The 16,117-nt window shown below is 42.2% G+C and overlaps 2 long non-coding RNA genes across 2 annotated transcripts; both read right to left on the bottom strand.

Annotated features, from left to right (window-relative positions):
- Nucleotides 1-1,315: 1,315 nt before the first annotated feature.
- On the bottom strand, nucleotides 1,316-4,974 carry LOC102258704. The gene is made up of 3 exons (XR_313571.2): nucleotides 4,491-4,974; nucleotides 2,983-3,154; nucleotides 1,316-1,384 (listed from the first exon to the last, which is right to left on the bottom strand). It is a non-coding gene; the product is annotated as an uncharacterized LOC102258704 (long non-coding RNA).
- Nucleotides 4,975-12,787: 7,813 nt separating this feature from the next.
- LOC106726086 lies at nucleotides 12,788-14,597 on the bottom strand. The gene is made up of 3 exons (XR_001362095.1): nucleotides 14,470-14,597; nucleotides 13,723-13,920; nucleotides 12,788-13,154 (listed from the first exon to the last, which is right to left on the bottom strand). It is a non-coding gene; the product is annotated as an uncharacterized LOC106726086 (long non-coding RNA).
- Nucleotides 14,598-16,117: the final 1,520 nt, after the last annotated feature.

The following is a 16,117-nucleotide window of genomic DNA, read 5'->3' as shown; positions in this document are numbered from 1 at the left end:
GTGCCCTTGACTAGAATCAACCCGGGACCCTTCAGTCTGCAGGTGGACGCTCTATCCACTAAGCCAAACCAGCTAGGGCTTTCATCAATTTTCTCTCTCCCTCTTCCTTCCTCTTGTTTAAAATCAATACAAACATATTTTTAAAAAAGAAAAAAAAGGAAAGAAATATGGAAATATATGAAAATTGGGAAGACCCTTACCAAAAGTGATTCTCAGTTGTGGGCAAGTATCCAGGACCGTTTGGTGGTGGCTAAATATTTTTATCTTTTTACTGGTAAAACATATTCATATTTTACCTGTATAATTAAAACATAGCTGCCTATTAACATAGAATCCCACTGAGGGGCGGGCCTCCAGGACAGGAAGAGGCGTGGCCTAGGCACAGTGTGGAAGGAGCGGGGGTGGGGCTTAAAAATGGCCCTGTGGGAGTAGAGTTGGTTGAAGACTGTCCCAATACAAGATTGCTGGTCCCACTGGGTCAGAGCACATAGCACATACAAAAATCAACCAATGAATGCATCAATAAATGGAACAATGAACTGATTATTCTTTCTCTCTCTCTCATTAAAATCAAGAAATAAACTTTTTCTAAATTAACAGAATCCCAAACCGTTCAACGCCCTGGGGAATAAAATGTTGAGGATTTCCATATACTAAGCTTCAGATAAACCCTCGAGAACCACTCTGCTTACCCATCTCCTTGCTCTGTGCCCGCTGCCTGACCCCCCTTCCTCCGCCACACTGACTCTCCCTAAACCACATGCCATGTATGTGCCAAAATCAGTCTGCACCCCTCCTGCCAGCTCCCAGGCCCACTCCCAGTGCCCTCACTGTCTCTTTGGTCAGTTACCCTTTGTTCAGTGTCTCCTTTAGGACATTTACTGGGTTATGCCCCGACCTGGATGTGCGCTCGTCCTACCAGCTGACTAGATTGCAGGCCCCTCAAAGGGAGGGCCCATTTCCTTCACATTGTGGAATATGGCCGAACACAGGAAGTGTCCCAATACACAGCTGTTCTGTTTAATTAAATAAACATGCCCCTGGATTCTGCCATCCACTCATTCACTTACTTTCTCACTCATCCAATATTTACTAAGCACCTTCCATGGACCAGCCACTGTTCTAGGTGCCGGGGGATGCAGCAGAGCAGGAAAGCAACCCTATCCTGGTGGAGTTAACATAGTGTATTAAACGAGATTATCGTGTATCAAATGTTAATGCTATGGAGGAAAATAAGAGCCTATCGCCTTAGGTGCCTTGGGGCATATGGCTGAAGGGTATGTGCTGTTACTTACCTTCGTGAAGAGAGTAGAAGGAGGAGGTGGGGGTGATGTTAAATGGGCTAGTCCAGGAAGACTGCACAGGTGAAGACACAGATCCAGACCTGAAGGGGGAACAGTGAGAGCCATGCGGAGTGCTGGGGAAAGGGCATTCCAGGCTAAGGCACTGACATGCAAAGACCTGGAGGCAATGTGCCCAGTGGCTCAGGGAACAGCAAGGAAGCCAGCATGCTGTTGTGGCTTGTGTGGAGTAAGAGGAGGAGACAAAGCTTTGCGCAGTGCCACTGAGGTTTATCCAAGGCGCGATTATTGCTAATTGAAAAAAAAAAAAAACAAGAAGAGGAGACAAGTCGGAAAATTGAGATGGGGTTGTTGGGTTATTGTAAAGACCAGATTTTAAGGGGGGGGGGGGGGAGATAGAACAGGATAGAGGGGGGATAAATGGTGACAGAAGGAGACTTGACTTGGAGTGGTAAACACAATACAATATACAGATAATGTGCTGTAGAATTGTACACCTGAAACCTATATAGTTTTATTAACCAATGTCACCCCAATAAATTCAATTTAAAGTAATAATAATAAAAGGACAAAAAAAAAAAGACCACATTTTACTGTGAATAAACCTGAAAGTCATAGTAATGGTCTGAGCAGAGGAATAATGACCTGGCTCAAATATTAAGAGGCTTATTAAACAGACTGATAAAACCAAGGATACGCCTACAAGAGCAATGCTGATAATCCCCTCTGCTGAAATCATTCGGATATTTAAGTGTGTTCATATTTTTGGTTTACTTTTACAACAACAGCGATCATAGTAAAAGTAAGAAGAGGTAAGAATAAGAAAAGGGGGTTAGTAATACAATTTATTGAGCCCCTGCTATGTGTCAGTCTTGACTCCACATGCAATTGATCCAATCATAGTGTGATTTAGTTCTCCTAATAACCTGTATATGTAATTCGTTGGGCAGATGAGGAAATGGTAGCCATCAGGGGTTAACCTGCTTTCTGACTTACCAACTTCTCTAACTTCCTTGAGGTTCTAGAACAAGAATAAAGTGGATTTCTAGCCTGATCTAGTAGCCCATGCTGACTCATGCCATTCTTATCTATACTAAGTGGTTAGGAGAATAGAGAATACTAACAGCTAACATTGGTTACATACTTATGATAGGCACCATTTCTGGATACCTAGGCAGACTCAGTACCCATTACCCAGATGAGAAAGCTGTGCCTGAGTGGCGATACAGGGAGTGAGCTCCTGGATCTGGCTTTCGGGGTTCAAACCAAGACTCTGGGCTTGCGGCCTCTGCCACCTCCCTTGGGCTCCCTTTGCCTCTGTGTCCCATTTTACAGATGGAGGCAATTGCATTGCCCAACAAGTATATTTGGATGGAATAAACAAGTCCTCACTTGTAAAATTCTCCAGGGGAATTAGGCACATAGCAAGCACGCAACGAAGACATGCTATTATTACGAAGACCATTGCCCACAGGCAGAAGCCCGCAGGCCTGCACAGCCTGGTCTGTTTTTCACCACCGCCGGGCCCAGCGGGGTCCTCACTCCCCGGCTGGGAAAGAGAAGCGAGTGTGTTCATTGCGGGCAAGAGAGACAGTCGTATTTGGACCCAGATTTGTCTGCTCCAGAACGTGAATAACTCGCAGTCATAGACCAACAAATGTAGACAAAGCACGGAACATACCAGGACCTGGGGGATCCTCAGGGGGCTGGGAGACCGCCGGTCTTCGGGAGTCCGATGGGCACCCTCTCCAAGCGAGACCCGAGAGTGAACTGGATGAGCTCCAAGTCTCAGGAATATAGTGTGCCCTCTCCAGCCACGCCCTCAGAGAGGATGCTGGGATTGGGGGGAAATGCTGGGGAAGAGATTCAAGTCAGAGCCACGCCCTTAATTGGCTAAAGTGATCAACAAATCATGAGTCCAGACCCAAGCTCAGCTGCCCTCATTTCAATAGCTGACCCAGAGCTACCCTACCTCACCACTCCACTCCACTCTCAGCTGAGGGGCTTTGGCCCAGCAGCTCCCCCCGCCAACACAGCAGGTTTGTCCCAGAAACCAGAACTGAGTGAAACAGCCCCAGAACCTGGCTGAATCCAAGTGCTCCGCTCCCGGGGGACCTCAGCCCAGTGACCCCTCCTCTGGGCCTCACCTGTAAACTGGGAATAACACGGCCGCCCAGCACATGGGGCACTTTTGAGCATTAAATGAGCTAATTGTGATGAAATCTTAAAACTGCCTGGCCTGTGGCGATCACTCAATAAACGCCAGTCAAAATGACATTAGCCATTACTCTTCCCCCTGTGTCTGTCCCTATTCTAAAACACCCTCAGCTTAACCAAATCCCTCCGCAGTCTTTGACTCTTTAAAAAATGTGGTTAGCCCATTCTGTTGACATATATACAATATATATTATACATAATTATTTTTATATATTAATATATAGTATATATGTATTTAACATACCACGCCTGCATGCTCTCTCTTAAAAATATTTTATGAGATTATGTTTTGTCCCCACTTGCTTTGAGGAAGGACTTGAGCCTCCGAGTGGGGTGAAAACAGTGAAAAGCAAATGAGAATAACAGGACCATCTTTCCTGAACTTCCCTCCCACCTCACCTCCCCCAAAAAAGAGAGAAAGAAAGAAAAAGAAAATAAAGATTCAGATGTTGGGCTTTTAAAGACCATCCTGCTAAATATTTTCTTATCAGGTTCCTCTTTTTGTTTCTCCCCCATAAACACCACAGCAATGAGTTTTTTTCTTTCTCCCTGACTCCAAAACACACACACACACACAAATCTGTCACATAAACTTCTCAAGCCCCATACAACTGAATTTTCTACCAGGATTTGTAACTGATATGCTCTATTCTTTAAAGAAAATAAGAATTTTATGCACCGAAATAAAAAGTGACTGGGGCGATTTTATTTGAAGTCAACAAATAAGAACAACGTGTCCCCAAGGAAACAGAGTAGAATTTGGACTCGAAGCTAAAATGGCTCTGCCTTAATCCTCTGTTACCCAGTACCGTGGGGCTGCGTTTACAGGAAACGCCTGCCACCAAAGTTTTCTGCGAGTTTTCAACCGTATTTCTGCATCCTCAACCCAGCCAGATGGAAGGAAATAAAATACCCAGCTTTAAAAAAATAAAGAAGAATAAAAATCGCAAAGTAAACGAAGAGAACGCTGACCTGTTCATTTCTACCTTCTCGAGGATGGGAAGAGAGGCCAGAAGGAACGCAGCGCCCCTCCCCCGCCAGGACGGCTTCCCGGGGGGTGGAAACTATCTCATTACCACATTTTCAAATAGACCGGTTTCTCTTCTAATCAAAGTTAGTTTGCGGTTGTTTGGCCGTCTGCGCATGCCGTGTTTGCAGGGCTAGAGGAAAATGTGTCTTTATTTATTCTGAGATGGTTACAAACATAAGCCAGCCCTAGCCAATGATTGTATACGAGCTCTGAAAAGCGCTGCCTTTAAACACTGTAATAGCGGCGCTCTCATCCTTTGTAAGTGGAAGTGTAAATTGGTACAGTCCTTTTGTAAACAACTCGGGGAGACGAGTCAAGGGCCTGGCCGTGTTCATACATTTGGGTGCAGCAATAACACTCCTGGACCAAGGAGAGGTGTTATGAACAAAGATATTCATGGCAACAATTTTACTGTGAGAAGCAGAAAAACACACACACTCGCTCCATATATACGAGGAAGCAGACCAAGAGAGGAATAACTCATCGCCCAACTTGACACACACACTTGCACACAGCCATTTCGCAATTAGAAAGTTTTGAAAAATATGCTATTGGGAAATAGTTATATCAAACTGAAAAAAAAAATCAAGATGCAAAATCGTATTTTTTAAAAAACTATATTTTTTTTTTAGTAAGCAAAAGGGGAGGATATAGGTACACATTAAAATTTTAAACTTGTTTTCTTATCAGGGAAATTTTAGTATGGACCTGCTGAGAACACTCATTAGCTGTGATAGTGGCATTATGGGTTATTAGAAAAAGTATATGTATTTTTTGAGACATTTAGGAGAATGACATAATATGTTGGAATTTGTAATACTTTAACAAATTTTGAAAAACAAGAATTGAAGCAAATATGCTTAACAAATTGAAACTGCAGAACTGGGTGTTGGAGATGAGGGTTCATTTTATTATTATTCTCTCTACTTTTGTGTACCTTTCAAAAGTTTTAGGTAGGCAGGGGTGGGCTGGAAGGGGTCAATGGGGGGAATGGGGATATATGTAATACTTTCAACAATAAAGATTTAATTTTTTTAAAAATTGTATGTAGGTTTTTTTTAATAGCCATATATGGCTAGTGGCCACATATACAAAATTTTAAATGGTTGTCTTTTAATTATGAGATCTGCACCACCTTTTCCTATCTCCTCTTTTTCTTGAATTATGTCTTTATACTGTGCCTGTATTACATTTGAAATAAATGAAATTAACTTGATTTTTTTTTTTACAAAAAGAAATTAAAAATAAGGGCTGACAGAGATGTTTTTATTGCTGTGTAAGAGTAGTGAATCGTCAGAATGCTGTGATAAGGCTGTGTACCTGAAAATGTGAGCTCGTAAATGGCCCATATCTATTCTATGGGATAGCTCCGTGCCATCCGAGGAGGAGATGATGCTGGAATACAATCAGCTGATAAAAGGCCAGCTGCAACGAGCCATTTTAAAGATTAGGAACCATTTAAACACACACACACACACACACACACACACACACACCACGTCTTGCCTCTTAAATGTTAAGTGGCAAGATATTCTGGTTTTCTTTCTAAAGTCGCCTGCAATCCTCATGTAAGCAGCACAGAGTCCCACATACCGCCCAGCTGACTCAGAAGGAAGGGTTCCACATTCCTTAATTAGCACCAGCAGCACTTCCTGCGTGGAGTTTCCCATTTCATCCAGCTACTCAGCTGGCCCGGCACACCCCACGAGCTCAGAGCTCAGTAGAGGATTTCCATAACGTCTGGAAATCTGCATAGTGTTATTTAATTTGTTTTATTAAACTGCTTTACTTTGTTTTTTATTTCATCCTATTTTATTCTATGAGACTCTGTTCCACTGTAGTCTCATTTTTGCAGATTGAAGATGTCCTGGTGACCTTATGCATATTCTTTGTTTTGGGACTTCGTGGACACTCTGGGGTCGCGGATACTGGGGTCACAGTTGGGAGCAGCATAAATGAACGCTTCCCTAACTTAAAAATACAGTTCTCTCCCGGCCAGTGTGCTCAGTGGTTGGGCATCGACCCATGAACCAAGGGTCACTGGTTCAATTCCTGGTCAGGACACATGCCCAGTTTGCAGGCCTAATCCCCAGTAAGGGACGTGCAGGAGGCAGCCAATCAATGTTTCTCTCACTGATGTTTCTATCTCTTTAGTCCTCTCCCTTCCTCTCTAAAAATCAATAAAAATATATTTTAAAAATAAAAAAAACAATAAAATAGTTCTCTTCATTATTAATAGACCAAAGATTCAAAGTAGCATACCAGGCCAGAAGTTTCTTTTTTAGTATGAATTACCTTAAATTAAGTTCCCAATTTGTACTCAAGTTCTCTAGCAGAATTCATACAGGATGCAAGATTTCTAAACAGGGTCACAATATTCCAATGTGATGTTTTTGATCATCTTTGACAAGATTGCAACCTTAACTGAAATGTCAGATTCTCAGGAAACATTCTCCGTGTAAAGATTGGATTTTAGCCGAAACCGGTTTGGCTCAGTGGATAGAGCGTCGGCCTGCAGACTGAAAGGTCCCAGGTTCGATTCCGGTCAAGGGCATGTACCTTGGTTGCGGGCATATCCCCAGTAGGAGATGTGCAGGAGGCAGCTGATCGATGTTTCTCTCTCATCGATGTTTCTAACTCTCTATTTCTCTCCCTTCCTCTCTGTAAGAAATCAATGAAATATATTAAAAAAAAAAAAAAGATTGGATTTTAAAAAGATTGGATTTTTAAAAGATTAGATTTTAAAGAGATTGTATTTAACCCTTATTAACAATTATTTACTTTGAACTTGGAGGTTTTAAAGAAATGTAAAATAACTCCAAGCAGGTGATTTGACAGACAAAAAAAATCTTTGGAAAACATTATTTTTGCACTTTGAGGGATCCTCACTCAGTCTGTGCTACAATGCATTATCCCATTTTTCCCTTTTAGATATTTCTTCCTTAAAAAAAATTTTAATATAAAAAACAATAATTTTTTAAAGATATATGTATTTTAATTGATTCCAGAGAGAGGGAGAGGGAAAGAGAAACATCAGTGAGAATCATTGATCAGCTGCCTCCTGCACGCCCCCTACTGGGGATCGAGCCGGAAACCTGGGAAGGTGCCCTGACGGGGAATCAAACCATAACCTCCTGGTTCATAGGTCAAGGCTCAAACACTGGGCCATGCCTGCAGGGCACCTCCCCCCCATTTTTTATGTTTATTTATTGATTTGAAAGAGAGGGAGAGAAGAGAGAAAAATTTGTTGTTCCACTTAATTATGCATTCATTGGTTGATTTTTGTATGTGCCCTGACCTGGGATCAAACCTGAAAATTGGCATATCTGACAACACTCTAACGAACTGAGCCACCCAGCCAGGGCAGTTATTTCTTTCCTAAACTATGTCTTCTCAAAGAATTCTTCTCTTCTTTGACCACCAGGTTGATAGCTTGATATTTTGTTTTTAATTAATTACTTCAGCTGTAAATAAGAGGATAGATAAGAAAAGCTCACAGTCTTAAACCCCAACAGAAAGCACATGTGTTCGCCTTAGTGGCAAACCTGCCTTCTCAGGTGTCTCAGAAGGAGCAAAGAAGGTCTACTTAGGAATTTTATTTCTTCTGATTATATCTCCTGGCATTTGTGAATGTCTGAAGCTGTTTAGTGGGATAGACCACCCCTTCATTGGATCTCTTAGGAATGAAAGCCTTTCCTTCTGATCCCTGAGAGTAATGAATTACTTCTACCACTAGAGATAATTATGATGAGAAATATTTTTTAAAATACGTTTATAGAAGAAGAAGAAGAAGGAGGAGGAGGAGGAGGAGGAGGAGGAGGAGGAAGTACATTTACTTAAAATAACAATTATGTCAAGTTGAGTCCAGAGCAATGGGTGCATCTTAAATTAAATAAACCTTGGGCTTTTGGTGATCGTGGGTCATGTAAGAGCAACAATTTGATTCTAACCCTGACTCAGTTTCCCCACTCCCACCTTATATCATAAGATACTATGAGGGTGCATGAAAGGTGCCCTATGACTACGATATTGTCTTTTTTTTTTTTAATGAGATTTATTCTTTTTGTTGTTGTTGTTAATCCTCACCCAAGGATATTTTTTAGAGAGAGTGGAAGGGAGGGGGAGAGACAAAGAGAAACATCTATGTGAAAGCAACACATGAATTGGTTACCTCCCACATGCTCCCTGATTGGGGTGGGGATGGAGCCTACAACTGAGGTATGTGTCCTTGACCTTCCTTGACCAGAATCGAACCCAAAATCCTTCAGTCCTTGGGCCTGGGCCGGCACTTTATCCACTGAGCCAAACAGCTAGGGCTAGGATGTTGTCTTTCTGGAGACAAACAGATGTCATAGTTGCTGTTTTTCTTTAAAATACTGTTTATAAACACAGTACAGGAGGAGGAGGGTGGTGGAAGTGGAAGAGGACATAGAGGTTTAGATAAATGGTGATGGGAAAAAAATAATAAATAAATAATAAAATCTATGCTGTTTCAAAAATAAAAATAAAAACAGTACATTGTAAGGTCTAATCCTGAACCCAAGGAGCTGAGTTTTCTTTTACCTTCGAAGAAATCAAGATTGAAATAACATTGTTCTTATGAATATTTGGAGGATGGTATTCATATCAAACAGAGTTTCGCTTGAGACAAAAATGATATTTAAATTTACTCTAACATTTTGTTGCCTTCCACTTCTGTATATTAGAAAACAATGTCTGCTCTTCACTTTACTTTTCCAAGTTATTAAAGATGTTTTGTCTATATTCGTTTTCAAGTATGTGGCAAAATATTGCAAATTCATCAGAAAAAGCTGGCATTTTACCCTGTAATCATTCAAAGCTTCGACGTTGAACACAGGACACGCTTTTCTTTCATACAGAACCCAGCGTGCAGGATGCCCACCTGGTGTCATTCAATGGCCTGAAATAATCTTAGCAGATGCGTCATGGCTGGGGCACAACCACCACTCCCTCATCACGGAGCTGGGCCTGCGCTGGTGCCACCGTCTGTTAGATAGTGACCTGCGAGACCTCCTGGCCGTGGTGATATTTCTTCTCCTATCAGTGGATCAGAAGTTAGAGTATTTCCTGAGTCACAGAGACTGGCCGTTTATTGGGATGTTCTCAGCAGGAACTACAGTTGAAGATAACAAAATGGTTATTTAAACATAAATGCAAAAAAAAAATACTTTGTTCTTGGGAGTTTAAGATTATTTTGCTATTTTCTGACTCATAAACTTTTAATTGTTTTTAAGAGTGGAGATCTGATTTTTTTTCCCATTCCTTCCTATGACATTTGAACATTTAAAAGCCTTTTGGAAGCATTTATGTATTCTGACCAGCCAGCAACCCTTAATATTGTCTATAGTTCCTAAGATTAAGAAAATAGGAGAAAGCTAGAGAGATTTGGCAAGCAAGTATGTAATAATCTGGCAAGGACATTCTTGAGCAAGAGTGTATGCGTTTCAGTTTTATTGGAACATTTGAAAACAATTAAAATGTTTTCCCCCTCAAACTTATTTTTGTCCTTTTTACTTTTAAGTACACACAGCATACAATTGAAAAAGTAATATTACAAGTGTTAATGAATTATTAAGCTGATTAAGTCAAGTGGCTGCTGCCAGGGGAGTTTGTAGAATATTGATAGTGTCTGTGGTCCATTCTCAGGCTTTTTGTAGGTGGCAAAATGCACCCACTAAAAAATCCAATCAGCCCTGGCTGGTTTGACTCAGTGGATAGAGCGTCGGCCTGTGGACTGAAGGTCCCGGGTTTGATTCTGGTCGAGGGCACATGCCCGAGTTGCAGGCTCAATCCCTAGTGGGGGGCGTGCAGGAGACAGCCGATCAATGATTCTCTCTCATCATTCTATCTCTCTGAAATCAATAAAAATATATTTAAAGTAAATAAAAACAAATCAATCAGACCCTCAATATTCAAGTTTAATTTAAATGTATTGAACTGGTACAGAATTTCCTGCATAAAATTAAAAGTACCATTTCCCAAACTGTGGGATAGGCATGGAAATTCTATAGGTATTATTGGTTAAACTCTATTTAAATGTTTGTTGAACAAATTTAAGTAGAACATAGTAGATGCCACAGTACATAAATCAGAGTAATTCAGGATAACGGAGCAAAAAGTAGAAGAATGTTGTTATTAGGCCTATGTACCTGCCATATATTAAGTATAAGAATTCTCAAAGTTGGCAATATCCGTAGAAAAGGCCAGAGAATGCAGTCTAGTATGCAATGTATAAACCTTAAAAAGTACTTCTTTATCTTTATGACTAGAAATCCTTATTGTTTATTATACAAAGTTTGAAACTTACAGAAATCACCCATAGGGCCAACATACAACACTCAGAAACAGAAATAACTGCCATTGCCATGATGGTGTTTGCTTGCAGCTTTATTTATTTATTTTTTTTTAAAAAATATATTTTATTGATATTTTTTTACAGAGAGGAAAGGAGAGGGATAGAGAGTTAGAAACATTGATGAGAGAGAAACATCGATCCAGCTGCCTCCTGCACACCCCCCACCGGGGACGTGCCCACAACCAAGGTACATGCCCTTGACCGGAATCGAACCTGGGACCCTTCAGTCCGCAGGCCGACGCACCATCCACTGAGCCAAACCGGTCAGGGCGCAGCTTTATTTTTTTATTTATTGATTTAGAAAGAGAGGCAAGGGGAGAGAGAGAAACATCAATTTGTTGTCCCATTTATTCATGCATCCATTGATTGACCCCCATATGTGCCCTGACCAGGGCTTGAACCTTGGGGTATCAGTTCGATGCTCTAACCAGCTGAGCTACCCCGCCAGTGCTGCTTGCAGCTCTTGAAAGATGGCTTAGTACTTGGTAGCATCCTGCTTTTTCACCTGATCTTTTCCAATGATGATTTTCCTCGGGTGTTAAAAATGTTTGCTTCTTCAATCATGTCTTGTTTTCTTTCTCTTATACAAATTTAGAGACTACAGATGCTGAACAGGCTGCCCATCTCCCCTCGCCACCCTCACGCAACTCCTCTGGTCAAGTAGGATGGGGCAGAAAAACAAAAAATGTTTCACAGTTGAATTAAAACCCTCACAGGTAAAGACTGTCATACCCCAAACCTCTTTTTTTTTTTTTAATCCTCCTGTATCTTAGGGTATTTCAGAGGGAATTATCCAGGAATAAAGACTACAAAAATGTATTCACATTATAAAGGAAAACCAAGTTGACAGGATAATTATCTCCTTTAAAAAAATCTTCCCTCTGGTCTTAGTGGTGACCTCTAGGGAGAGGACCTGAGAGGCTGGGAACCAGGGGGACAAAGGGGTGGGGTGGGGAGGGGAGGACTAGCTTTTTCTGTGTCCCCTTTGTATCTCTTGAATTGGATACCAGAAGCAGGCATTAACTTCTTTTAAAAAACACATATAGCCAAAATCGGTTTGGCTCAGTGGATAGAGCGTCGGCCTGCGGACTGAAAGGTCCCGGGTTTGATTCCGGTCAAGGGCATGTACCTGGGTTGCGGGCACATCCCCAGTAGATGTGGAGAAGGCAGCTGATCGATGTTTCTCTCTCATCGATGTTTCTAACTCTCTATCTCTCTCTCCCTTCCTCTCTGTAAAAAAATCAATAAAATATAAAAAAAAATAAAAAAATAAAAAACACATATAAAGCTGTGATTTTTAAGTACACTAATGCATGTGTACCAGTATGTATGATAATCTTAAGGGACCAAGCTCATTAAAATAAGCCACCTCTCTCTGTCAGTACACCCGCTTCTTATCACTCCTCCCTTGTCTCACTTTCCAATTCAGAATCCAACTTTATTTGGGGAGCCAGGATGGGGGCGGGGGTGCACAGGAACTCTAAATAGGAAACCTGCTTCACCTTGACAAATGGTCCCAAAATTAGATTAAATACCCATATAAAAGAAAACACTGAAGATACTTATGAAACGAATCTTTATAGCATTTGAATGGTTTTGAGTGTATTTCATGAATTCTCTGGACTCTTCCCACATTGATCTTTTTCTTTCTTTCTTTCTTTTATTGATTTTATAGAAAGAGAGGAAGGAGAGAGAGAGAGAGAGAGAGAGAGAGAGAGAGAGAATGACAGACAGACAGACAGACATTGATTTGTTATGCGTTCATTGGTTACTTCTTGTATATGTCCAGACTAGAGATGGAACCCGAAACCTTGGCATATCTGACTGGGCTCTAACCAACTGAACTACCTGGCCAGGGCTCCCCCTCCTTCTTAAGATGCTGAACTAGGGGCTGGAGACGCTGCCTGGTGGGTGCCACAGGGGGGCTTCTGCAGGGCCCCTGCCTCCCGTGAGCTTGCCTATCTACGTGTGTGTGACTAATGTAGACATTTTCTGAAGCATTTATTCAAATCCATTCTCTTTCTGAGTCAGTGTGGACTTTGCTCATCTGTTTCCTAGAACTATGTCCACCTTACATGGATGAGCAATGGTAAGGAAGCACGGCTTTTTCCAGAGCCCAACATGGGCAAATACATGCCTACACAGACATAAATAAGACGAGCAGTGTGAGCTCTCCTCCCGAATGACGAGTCATTCTGGCTTTCATTCACAGGACTCGGTGCTGCAAGATCTGTAATTTGAGATAGAGCTCAGGATCTACTATGGGGCGCCTCTCTCTCTCTCTCTCTCTCTCTCTCTCTCCCTCTCTCTCTATTTCATTCTCTCTCAGTCTGACTTGGAAGAGGAGCCAGGGACCCACTAGTGATGAGTCCAGCCACCGGGCAGGGCCACTCCTGAAACCGGAGTAGTGACAGATCAGTCCTGACCCAGCACACCACCCTGGATGACAAAAAGTTTGATTGTGCAATTCTCTCAGTAAGATGACCTGAGGCTAGCCCGTGTTTGCATTCTACATACTAGCAAATGTGTTGGATGTGTTTTGGATTCTGCCACACAAAGCATTTCTTGCTGGTTAACATGGCTTGAAAGACCAGGCCTTCTTCAGAGATTGTACTTTGAGAACAGGAGGCGAAAGTTGGGATTTTTCTCTTCCTCCTCCTTTTTCCCCCACCCCTCCTGCTTTAAAAACAAGATAAGCCTGTATGCAAATAGAGTCCATCGTAACCACAGTAACATTCTGGATGTTATTTATCGGATTGCAGCGTCTTCCTTCACCCGTTTAAGCTCTATTTGCATACCTTTCACATTAGCAACATTTATTCCAGTAATGAGTCATTGGAGACGTCCTCTGGGTTTAAGGCTCGAGCTGGAGTCCCCGGCCCGGAAGCCTGGATGTCTTTCTTCTGTATCAAAACTTAGGGCTGTTGATGTGCAGAGGCAGGAAGACACAGAGCTCTTATTTGTTTTTCTTGTTGTTGTTTTTTTTCCTTTTAATTCTAAAATTGAAATGTAGCCAAATTAAATATTTGAAACATATTTAGTTATGTATTTCACACACTAAAGCAATCCACTGTATGACATTCTCATTTTAGAAATAAATAAATACCAGGCTATTCTCTTCTAGTCTCTTATTAAAATGTAATTGGTTTATATTGTGTGAGTTTAAGGTTGTGTCAATTTGATACATTATATTTTGAATATTTTTAAATAGAAAAAGAAAAGAGAAAGAAAGAGACAACCTCGGTGCTTTTCTCAGAAAGAACAGGAAGCCTGAAGGAGGAAGTCTATGACAGGTTATTTTTCAACAAACCCCCATTATCAAGTGAATAACATTCCTGGGGAGGCCAGAAAAATGGAGGCTGGAGGGAGGACGCCAGGTTCAGAGAACACCAAGGCTCCTCCATGTGTAGAGCCTCTTTTCAGAGCTAAGTTATTAATGAAAGCCCATTATTGCACTTTTCCAGAAGGAAACACTGAGTCATTCATGAAATGATCTAAGATTTCGAAACTTGCTTACACCATTTTTTTCCCTCCTCATCTCCAACCTGTGCCAAAAGCAGGCTCAGAGAAGCCAATCAGTAGCTGGAGGAATTGAACAGACTCCTGATGCCCTGAGGGATATCCAGCAGGGTGTCGGGCTCAGCAGCGCCCCCAGGAGGGGGGGCTCTGTCCCTTCCTGGGGGGAGGGGGCAGTGATTAATTCGCTCTGGCACAGCCACTCTTTGGCCATACCCTTGGCCCGCCGCCAGGTTTCATGTGGGACAGCAAAAAGGGTGTGGGCTCCCAGATAGGCAGGCGTGTTTTTTGGAGACGTTGCACATTCAGGGCCAGAGCCCAAATTTGGCCAGAGATGGGGTACAGATGAGGATGTGTTTGGCATGGAAATACCAACTTCTTGATCCGTTTATCAAGAGCACTTAAGTATTTGTGAAGAGGACACATTTATCCGTGTCCAAAGGCAGCCAGCACATGCGTGGGTTAGGAAGAAACTGTGAGCGAGGTGACTATGGAAAGTAAACTGTAATTGAAAAATAAAATTAAAAAACCAAACATACCTTCGAGGGAGGTGGCTTTAGCCTCAGGACAGCGTCACCTCCTCTCTTTCAGGCTGAGGAAGCATATTTCTGGGGACCTATTTCTCAACACATGACTTTGGAGAAATGCACGAGGTTAAACCATCAAAGTTCCTGAATAGGCCCATTGGAAGCAGCTTATTTCGCCTTCACAAACAGCTGGAAATCCATGGAGATAAATAATGTCGACAACAAGGAAGCAATGTTTTGATCCAGACAATACAGAAAAGCTTGGAACTGTGCCCCCTGGTTCTGTTAAAAGGATTTTACAGGCACGTTGCCTTAATATCACTCTGCGAGTTTTAGAGAGGGGACCTCAGAGAGACCGTCACCTTCCCAAGGTCACAGAGTTAATCAATTGCAGAGCCCAGACTGCAGTCCAGGGTCCGGGCGAGCGCTGGGCCCCCACACCCCCCCCCCCCCCCCCCTCCTGTCCCCTGGAACCTGGGCGTGAATGCTCTCTGCTGTGTATCCGGACTCGGGGAGCTCCTAGGTCTGTTGCTATGTAAGCCAGCCCAGAATTCCTAAGGAATATTCGTCTTGTTTCTACTTCCTACCTTGAAGATCCTGTCCTTGCTCACAGTGGAGGATGTACCCACTTGAGAAGGAAGTGGTCTCAGTTCTAGTATTTGTGCAGAATGGCTTCCTCTTTTCCCCCTTGAGTTTATTTTGGTATTATTTTATCCCAACATCTTAAAAAAAAAATACCAGATTCTGCACCACAGAGGAGGGACTTTTTCAAACCCTTTCTCCTCCGCTGAGATGTTACTAACCATTCCCAATGATTTTTAAAAATATATTTTATTGATTTTTTACAGAGAGGAAGGGAGAGGGATCCAATGATTTTTAACTTCCTCTCTGTGTGTATATTTTTCACATTTTTTTTACAATGATCTTTTCTTTTGTCATTTAGGACCAAAAAAAAATTTATTTTTAAAGCCTCGCTTCTTTTTTGGTAACTCACACTGCGTAAGTCACACAATGGGTGGTTATCACTGGCCCAACAGGAAAAAAGGCTGCAGTTTCAGGACAAGCCGGACAGTGGCTGAGGGCTCTCTTAGCCCGCGCCCGGCAGCACCGGTTACAAACGGATGGTCCTGGGGCAGCCTTTCTCCTGGGC

This window comes from Myotis brandtii, unplaced genomic scaffold, assembly GCF_000412655.1.
Source record: "Myotis brandtii unplaced genomic scaffold, ASM41265v1 scaffold225, whole genome shotgun sequence".
Lineage (NCBI taxonomy): Eukaryota > Metazoa > Chordata > Mammalia > Chiroptera > Vespertilionidae > Myotis > Myotis brandtii.
The sequence above is the reverse complement of the archived record's forward strand: the minus strand, read 5'-3'. Positions and strand labels throughout refer to the sequence as shown.